The sequence below is a fragment of the Penaeus chinensis genome, chromosome 26 (assembly GCF_019202785.1).
Source record: "Penaeus chinensis breed Huanghai No. 1 chromosome 26, ASM1920278v2, whole genome shotgun sequence".
Classification (NCBI taxonomy): domain Eukaryota; kingdom Metazoa; phylum Arthropoda; class Malacostraca; order Decapoda; family Penaeidae; genus Penaeus; species Penaeus chinensis.
Genome location: NC_061844.1, coordinates 10,279,671 through 10,289,670, shown reverse-complemented (window position 1 = coordinate 10,289,670; position 10,000 = coordinate 10,279,671). Strand labels below are relative to the sequence as shown.

The 10,000-nt window shown below is 34.6% G+C and overlaps 1 protein-coding gene across 2 annotated transcripts in view; it reads left to right on the top strand.

Annotated features, from left to right (window-relative positions):
* Positions 1 to 8,079: 8,079 nt before the first annotated feature.
* LOC125038964 (retinal homeobox protein Rx-like) overlaps positions 8,080 to 10,000 on the top strand; it is a 16,815-nt gene continuing 14,894 nt past the window's right edge. Inside the window, exon 1 of one of the 2 annotated variants that reach the window (XM_047632674.1) lies at positions 8,080 to 8,330. The gene's annotated coding sequence lies outside the window, so the exon portion shown is untranslated. Of the gene's footprint in view, positions 8,335 to 10,000 lie in introns of both variants that reach the window. The other variant, XM_047632675.1, reaches the window with a different exon arrangement.

Here is a 10,000-nt window from a genome sequence, read left to right as displayed (position 1 = left end):
CTGTGCCAACTGTTAAGAGAGATCACAGATATATAAAATTACCATACATAAGTTTTGAAATAATAAAATAATTAAAATCTCTCCTCCATAAGAATTACTCCCAAATTAGGTTCACTTTTGTCTTTAGCAACACTAACACCTTTTATAACTTCTTAAAACAACCAAGGAGTTACCACTCTGATCTATGTTCTAATGTAGTGTATTTATTTACCTATCCTAGCTGCCAAGCAAGGTACGTGGGGTCAGCCTCATGATGGTTACGTCACCGCATATCAGAACATAAAGGCAAGTCATTTCGAACTGGCCTCCCCCTGAGCAGACCATCTTTCTCATCCATAAAAGAGCACTTCCTCCAATACTCATCCTTTTTCTAACACAGATTTTCGTATACTGTCGTCTCATTCCTCCCGCCAAGATCTCATTATTTCAGAATCCCTGTTTATACAGAAAATGTCTCCTGAGCTGAACAACAACACCACAACAACCACCGTGTTCACACATTAGACTCGCGTACACACTCTTCTTTTAAGTTCGTATATATTTGCTTATATACATTTTTTGTTGTTTGTTGAATTATGTCTTTGGTTTTTATGTATAGTAATTTGTCTTTTACATTAGTATCCACCTAATTGTATACTAATGTGAACTTTTTTTTTCAATTGTCTAACTGCATTTTTATCTTTTTGGTTCATTAATCACAGCACTGACGATGGAAATTTGATTGTCTTCGACACGTTTGCAATAAATCACGAAGTTCTTTACGGCTGTCTTAGTCTACTTCTTCATTCTTACACAAATATATGTGTGTATGTGGGTGTATATATATATGTGTGTGTGTATGTAGACAAATATGTGTATATATATATGTGTATAAATATAGACATAAGGATATATATGTATATGTATATATATTTATGTATACACATATGTATCTACATACACACGCACATATACATTTTATATATTCACTTATATATTTTTATACATATGTGTGTGTGTGTATTTGTATATATATATACGTATATATGTGTGTATTTGTATATATATGTGTGTGTGTGTGTTTATGTTTGCGTATATATACATATTTATTTATATACATATATATGTGTGTGTACACATATATGTTTGTATGAAAATGTATGTAAATATATATGTGTATGTATACATTTGTTTATGTATATTTATACACATATGTGTGTGTGCGTATGCGTGTGCGTGTGTACATATATAAATGTATGTTTATACATACATATATTTATGTAATATATATGTATATATTTATTTTTTTTTTCTCAACAGCCATTCATTCCACTGCAAGACATAGGTCTCTCTCAATTCAATATTGAGAGGTTATATGGCAGTGTCACACTTGCCTGATTGGATGCCCTTCCTAATCACCTGTGCCACGGCGCACATACACACACACACACACACACACACACACACACACACACACATACATACACACATACACATACACAAACATACGTGGGAGAGACTAACACGGTATTTCCAAATCGGTTTGTGTGCTCATGTGCGCGAGTGCATGAGTATTTGTATGGTTGCACACATCCACACACACACACACATATGTGTATATATACACATATATGTATATATATAATAGAGAGCGAGAGTGAGCACACACATACACACGCATGTGTGTCTGTATATAAATATATGTAAATATATTTATATAGTGTGTGTATGTATGCATTGGTTTATATATATATTTATACACATATGTGTGTATACATATATATGTATGTTTATATACATATATATATAAATATATATGTATATATTTATATAAATATATATATATATATTTTTTTTTATCTTTCTGAATAGCCATTCATTCCACTGCAGGACATAGGCCTCTCTCAATTCACTATTGAGAGGTTATATAGCTGTGTCACACTTGCCTGATTGGATGCCCTTCCTAATAAACCGCGGTTCGGCGCGCTAACACATGTGCCAAAGGCGGTGACTTCCCCTACGACACCTGCATTTGACTTCTCAAGGCGATATATCGTTTTCTCGGGCTCGAGACAGCAGTCAAAGCGCATGCATTTTTTATGACTGGACCATCGCGGCAGTATAAATATAAATACATATTTATATAGAGTTATATAAATATATATATATATATATATATATATATATAACTATATAAGTATGTGTATATATACATATATATTATCGTATGTATATATATGTATATATATATGTATGGTGTACATACATATTTTATATCTATAAATACACGCGTGTGTATGTGTGTGTTTGTGTGTTTACATATTTAAATAGCTATAAAAATATGAGCATATATGTATATATATAAATGTATACATATGTGTATATATACATATATGCATATACAAATGTATCTCTACATATGTGCAAACCATACATATGCATATATATATTCGTATATATAAATATTTGTGTATATATCTTTATATAAACATTTACTTACTTATTTGAATATATATGTATGTATATATGTATATATATAAATATCTATCTATATATATGTATGTGTATATATATATAGTATATATATATATATATATATGTGTGTGTGTGTGTGTGTGTGTGTGTGTGTGTGTGTGTATCTATGCGTATATATGTATTTTTTCAACAGCCATGTATTCCACTGCAGTTAACACTTGTGCCACGGCGGCGACTTCCCCTTCGACATTTACGTTTGACTTCTCAAGGCGATATGTCGTTTTCTCAATGTGAGAAAGCAGAGCGCAGTGCTCTAACCACTGGACTGTATATATACACATACATATGTAAACATTAATATATATACATGTATATATACACATTCATATATATACATATATATAGTGTCTGTATGTATATATATATATATTAATGTTTACATATGTATGTGTATATATACATATTTGTATACACATATATGCATGCATATGCATATATATATATATATATATATATATATATATATATATATATATTATATATGGATCCCTATTTATATACATATGTGTGTGTATATACATATATATACACAAATATATATTATTTGTATACGACTAAATAAATACACATACAGACACAAAGACGTATGCATATATGTGTATATATGTAAATATATATACATAAACACGTGTGTGTGTCTGTGTGTACATATATGTGTGTATGTATATATGTATATATATTTCTACGAGAGACTAACCCAGTATTTCCAAATCGTGTGGTGTGTGTGTGTGTGTATTTACATGTTTATAGAGCTATACATATATATATATATATATATATATATATATATTTACATATTTATAAAGCTATTTATATAAATATGCACACATATATATTATGTGTATATAAATGTATATATATATTTATATATGTATGTATATATTTATAAATGCATAACACACACACACACACACACACACACACACACACACACACACACACACACACACACACACACACACATACGTAGGAGAGACTAACACGGTATTTCCAAATCGGTTTGTGTGCTCATGTGTGCGAGTGCATGTGTATTTGTATGGTTGCACACACACACACACACATAAGCACACACGCATACGTGTATATATATATATATATATATATATATATATATATACTTATATGTGTGTGTGTATATATGTATAAATATTTATATGTATATATATATGAATATATATGTATATATATATAAATATATAAATATATATATTTATATATATATATATATATATATATATATATATAAATGTACGTGTGTGTATACATATATACATATATATATATATATGAATGTACGTGTGTGTATACATATATACATATATATACGTATATATACTCATATATATATATATATATACACGTATATATACACACATACATACATATATATACACATATATATACCATAGGCCTTTATATATGTGCGTTTGTGTGTGTGTGAGCGCGCGCGTGTGTGCATGGGTGTGTGTGCGTGCGAGTGTGTGTGTGTGTGTGTGTGTGCGTGTGCGTGTGCGTGTGCGTGTGCGTGTGTGTGTGTGTGTGTGTGTGTGTGTGTGTGTGTGTCTGTGTGTATACATATATATATGCATATATATGTATATATATATATATATACACATAGGCTTTTATATGTGTGTGTTTACATATATATATATATATTTATTGATTTACTTATTTATCTATTTATGCATAGGCCTTTGCATATGTGTGTGCGTTCGCCTACATATGTAGGTGGGTGGGTTACAGCTTTGTATTATACGCCTATCCATCAATTCACAAACATCCTTATAGATGAGCGCTGACCCTTAGAACACTGTGCGCTCTGATAGGTAAGTTACGATGTTGCAGGTATCCGGTCACAGTTACAATATCAATTTGGGGCTGTAAACCGCTGTTTCCGTTTTAGCGTGACAATTATACCACACATACAGACAGAAACACACACACACACGCACATGTCTGTCACATCGTGGCTGCATTCTAATGAAAAGAATGATAAAACCGTTACAGTTAATTTTGGAACACGTGCTCACTCACACACACACACACACACACACACACACACACACACACACACACACACACACACACGTACATACGCAAACATGCTGAAATCTGAATTTAAAGATAGGCACAATATCACAAAGAGAAATAATTCTCTTAAAACAATAAGCACTTCAAAGCAAGGCAGAATAAAGCACAAACGGATACGATGAAAGGTGGCATAGCTGACCCAGGAAGCCGTAATCGCGTTGAAGGAGGAAGGAAACCCTGGAGGCACGTGCGGTTCGATGCCCCGGGGGGAGAAGGGAGTGGGATCAAGGGTCACCGGAGTTCCGCTGGAGGAACAGGAGAGGAACGGGTCGCCACGCCGAGCCTTACCCTCAGAACCTCCGGCCGGGGAACACGGGAGGATAGAGGTTGGGAAGCGGAAGAAGAACGGAGAGAGGAATAGATACATATATAGACAACGAGAAAAATATAAATAAACAATATATATATATATAATTATATATGTATAAATTCACACATACGTAGATAGATAGACAGATACATAGAGAGATATAATATACGTATATATACATAAATATATATATGTATATATACATATGTATATATTCATAAATATTATACATTTATATATTATATATATGTGTATATGTATATGTATATCATATATATGTGTAATATATATATATATATATATATATATATATATATCGTGTGCGTGTGTGTATGTGTGTGTATACATACACTTAAACACATGTGTGTATATGCATATGTGTGTGCGTATGTCAATCGCGATTCGGAGTGCTAACACTTGTGCCACGGCGGCGATTTTCCCCCTACAACACCTGCGCTTGACATCTCAAAGCGGTATGTCGTTTTCTCGCCGTGAGACAGGGCTCAAGCCAGCAGTCGGACCATAATCATTTTCATGACCGCCGTGACGGGGAATTGAACTCTGAACGACGAGGGTCGGAGTCGAGTGTTCTAACCACTGGACTATCGCGGTATTATATGTGTGTGTATATATATGTATATATATATATGTATGTATATATATGCAATGTATAAATATGTTTATATATACACATATAAGTTTACACACACACACATATATTTATATATATACCTATATGTGTGTGTGTCTGTCTGTTTGTCTCCATACCTGTCTGTCCGTCTTTATATCTGTTTGTTTATCCGTATGAAGGTTTGTATATATATGTATGTGTTTGTTTATGTGCACGCGTTTCTTTTTTTGGAGAAAAAAGAGGTAAATTAGCAACAGCGCCAGGTTGGTTATGTCACGACGCTTTGGCAACAATAGAATAAAACAAATTGGAATGTTGGTCTAAACATGATAACATTACCAACAATCTTCAGGTCGTCGACAACATTGACAGAAAGTACTCTTAAAGATTCGGCCATGGAAGTTGTATATCAAACAGAATCACCTGGGATATTATTGTCTCCCTCAATTACAAACAAGAATGTATAAAAAGAAAATATGCGTCAAGGTTGCCTTTAACTGCAGTATATGCAAGAACCCTACAATGCAATTATGTGTCATTATGAAATCTGCAGGACGTTACATGGTACCTACATTTTACGTAAGAGTATCTCTCTCTTTCAATTATATATGTGTGTGTGTGTGCGTGTGTGTATGTATACATACATATACATATGTGTAGATACATACAGAAGTAAAACATTCAGAATGCATGACCGTTCACGACGATATTGGTATCGATGGATCCCTCACACTCTACACAACCCATATATACAGAAATTATGGTGTGACCCCCCTCCCCCCTCCCATGACCCACAGTTTTGGCCTCGATGCTAGGGGAGGGCACGAAAGGTACCAGGGAATCTGAGGGGTAAATACGTTTAGGGGCTGCCGTCCCCCAATCCTGCTCTTTAAGACAAAGAATCCTCCATATATCTTTGGCAAGATAAACCGCACCACCGACATGAATACGGCAAGATACAGCCAAGGAATGATAATTTACAACCTGATAGATGGTTGACGAAAATCTAGAATGTCCCATATTCTATTCCGTAAACGCTTGTAAGTATAAAACAGTTTAGTATGCTGCTACTCAAGTTAATTCCTGTGCCCAAGTGATTTGCTTTTGCTCCGTCCTGCCGTACATACGTGAAGTATCCCTGCAAGAGATATATCGGCGTATTATATATGCCTGTGATCACCCGATGCCTAGCCTGTCCTACGATGTATGCTGCCGTACATACAAGGTAGATTTTTGTGTATATTCATATTTCCCTCGCTAATTCTCAGGTTGCTTTCATGCCTTGCTATCGGGACCAAGATTGTGGGTACTGTAGGGGAAGGCGGGGGTCCGCAGCATAGTTTCTATGCTGCGGAGAATGGCAGGAATCCACCGGTACCAATATCCTCGTGAGCGATCATACGAATATCTTGTGAATGATTGCCCATGCATAAATACAAACACACATAGATTATACATATAAATGTGTATATATGTATGTGTGCGTGGTTTTCTATTTGTTTGTACTGATCATCAGAAAATGTTGTTGAACTTTAAAGTCATGCAATTTACCTGATCTGCTTCGCAACCATCGGGGACGCGTCGTGTAGAAAGTGAACACCGAGGGGATGATCCCCCTCCCGACCACCACCCTCCAGAGAACAAAATTGTGGTGAAGTAACCGCATTAAGTATGATTTGAAGGAATACTTGGACAAAGACCGCGGGGCTAGAAACTTCTAGAGGGTTATTAGTGTCGACATTTTTCCAAAATCATTTCTCTTTTATACGACGTCCAATTGGTAATCAGAATTAGGTTTCTAATCAAAGAAAATAAGAGACCCGTTGTTCCATAGTATTCGTCAGCCAGTCTCGGAGCGGTTAGTTTCTTCAGGTGTACAGCAGAGGAGAGTGGCGTTGGCAACCCGCTTTCATGCACGAGGAGATACGGCCATTCAGCATTGTTCCTTGAGTTAATGTCGCCTCATTAATTTCTACGACACTTGCCAGACCCAGTCCGAGAAGACAGTTTGTAATCAAATAACCTATCTTTTTCGTAAAACAAACAGATAATTAAGAACTCAGAAAATAATAAGGTTGCTCAGAAGAACATCGACATGTGGAATGTTATAAGTGGTAAGAAAAACACAACGCACAAGACAACTTTCCAACTTGATTTACTTCATTAACCACGCGTACATTACTCTTTCCGCTCGTCTTGGCCAATCGCAGCAGCGGCTGCCTGTGACGTCACTCGCCGTCCGCCTACTTGGAGGCGGGAAATTACAAGTGCCAGATATGGTCGTTGCAGGAGGATTTTTAATTAAATAATATATTGATCTTCATTATGTATCATATCCAATTTAAGAAGACGTATCTTTAAAAGCTACTGTCCCATTTTTTAATATATATGCACATCACCACTGACAGAAAATAGCTATAAAACCTCACAGGCATAACGAGTAATCGGCACCTCAGGAAAACTAACGATGTCGGTAGAACCATAACAATATTAGACTTTATTTTCTTCAAATGAAATGTGTACTGTAACGTCGAAGGCTGGTAGTCTGGGAAGACTGTAGTAGTATTGCTGCTGTGCGAATGTGCGTACAGGTGCTGTGCGCCGTGTATTGTGAACACTTGATGAATAACTATATTAAATCAGCAAAACAATACAGACCTGGCTTGTGTACAGAGGAGGTGTATGTGTTCCTCACTGCAACTTGTATTTCAAAAACTGTTATTATAATTCGTTTCAAACGTTTCGTGAGCTCTCGATTTTTCGGAAAACGGAGAATTTAAGGTAGGTAAGCCTGATGAATTTGTTATTTGTGAACGCAAGAACCTAGGTCCTGGCGGGTCAGCAAGGTATAGTGTGTGAAAAAGCATTTTGTTTGCAAGGTTCAAGGAATTACGAGTTGTTTAGATCTCACATTGATATCGCTGAGTTCGTAAATAATTCGATCTGGCTTATTGTGACCATAACCCAGCCATAATTCCTACGTTCCGATCTTACTTTCAGTTCTTAAAAATGGCAGAGGGATTCTAGAAAAGAGTCTGTCATGTTCTGGTCCCTAAAGTTATAGTGTTTCTAATGCCTTGTTTCCGGTGGACGTGCGCAGCCACTAAGATTCAGTTTCCTAAAAGAATCCAGCTAGAAAGGATATTTCTGCGGTCATCCTTGTTCCTTCAGCACATATGAGATATATATATATATATATATATATATATATATATATTATATATATATATACACACAAATATATATATTTTGAGGTAAAAACATTAGAGTATGAACATCACGGAATATGGCAAATAACTGTTCATTTAATAAATTTATCTAGAGATAATCGTAGCTGCATGTCTATGTTTATGTATAAATGTCTGAATGAATCTATGAATGTTGAGCTGGAAAGAGGGAATTCACTTTTACATTAATTTGTTTTCACATTAACATAACTAGGCTCCTGTGCGACATGGTCTACTCAGTAACGTATGCGTTTGCATGTACAGCTGTTGAACTTCTAACCTTTTTTTATTTAGCATTTTATTTTTTATCTTTCCATATAGCATTGATGCTCTTTATTATTATTTTTTTTCAATGACATTACTCTGCCTTCATCTTTGTGTATTTAAAACGTCTATAATTTTTAGTAAAACCCTGATATGTAAATTCAAGCCTTTAATACTGTAAGCCTGTAAGTAAATATGTGTGTGTGTGTGTGTGTGTGTGTGTGTGTGTGTGTGTGTGTGTGTGTGTAAACACATATGTATTGTTTGTATTTGCGCATTCTGTTTTTTTCTAAATAAAGGTAGATAGGAAAAATTAAAAGGAAAGAAAGTTTTGAAAGAAACTATAGATAAATGATATATGGAGAAAAACAAAGATGTGACGAAACATACATTGAGAGAAAAAGAATGTGTCTGTACTTTATTATGTTCAAGTGTACAGGACCATAAACTGAGGTCCTTGACGCTTATTTCTACATAATAACCGGGATATATTTATACTAAAATTGCTAACAAAGTCAGCAGCCTCACCAAGAAATCAGATTTCTTCATAAGTCGCTTATGAATGAATGGTAATAGAAATTAATTAACCGTGTTATATATAAAAACGAGAATCGTTCTGAAGCAATGTATAATACATTACACTAGCTTAATTAGAATAAGAGTGATTAATGTTTCGTATTAAATTATGATTTCCATTCTTCAAATTATATATATTTTTTTTATCCCTTTTTGAATAAAATAATGGGTGTACTAATGTTACGCAGTCGACATTTCAAAATGGTAGTTGAAACAGTTGACTTGACATCATTGACGAACTTTCTGTTATCTAGTCCCGTACCGGGGACTCGCTCATCGATATTTCGATCTCGCGTTGAACAACACTTGCCATCTATATTTGGCAGAAACCGTGCACCTGCGTATTGTCACAACAAAGAACACCTGTGATAATTCTGGTAAAAC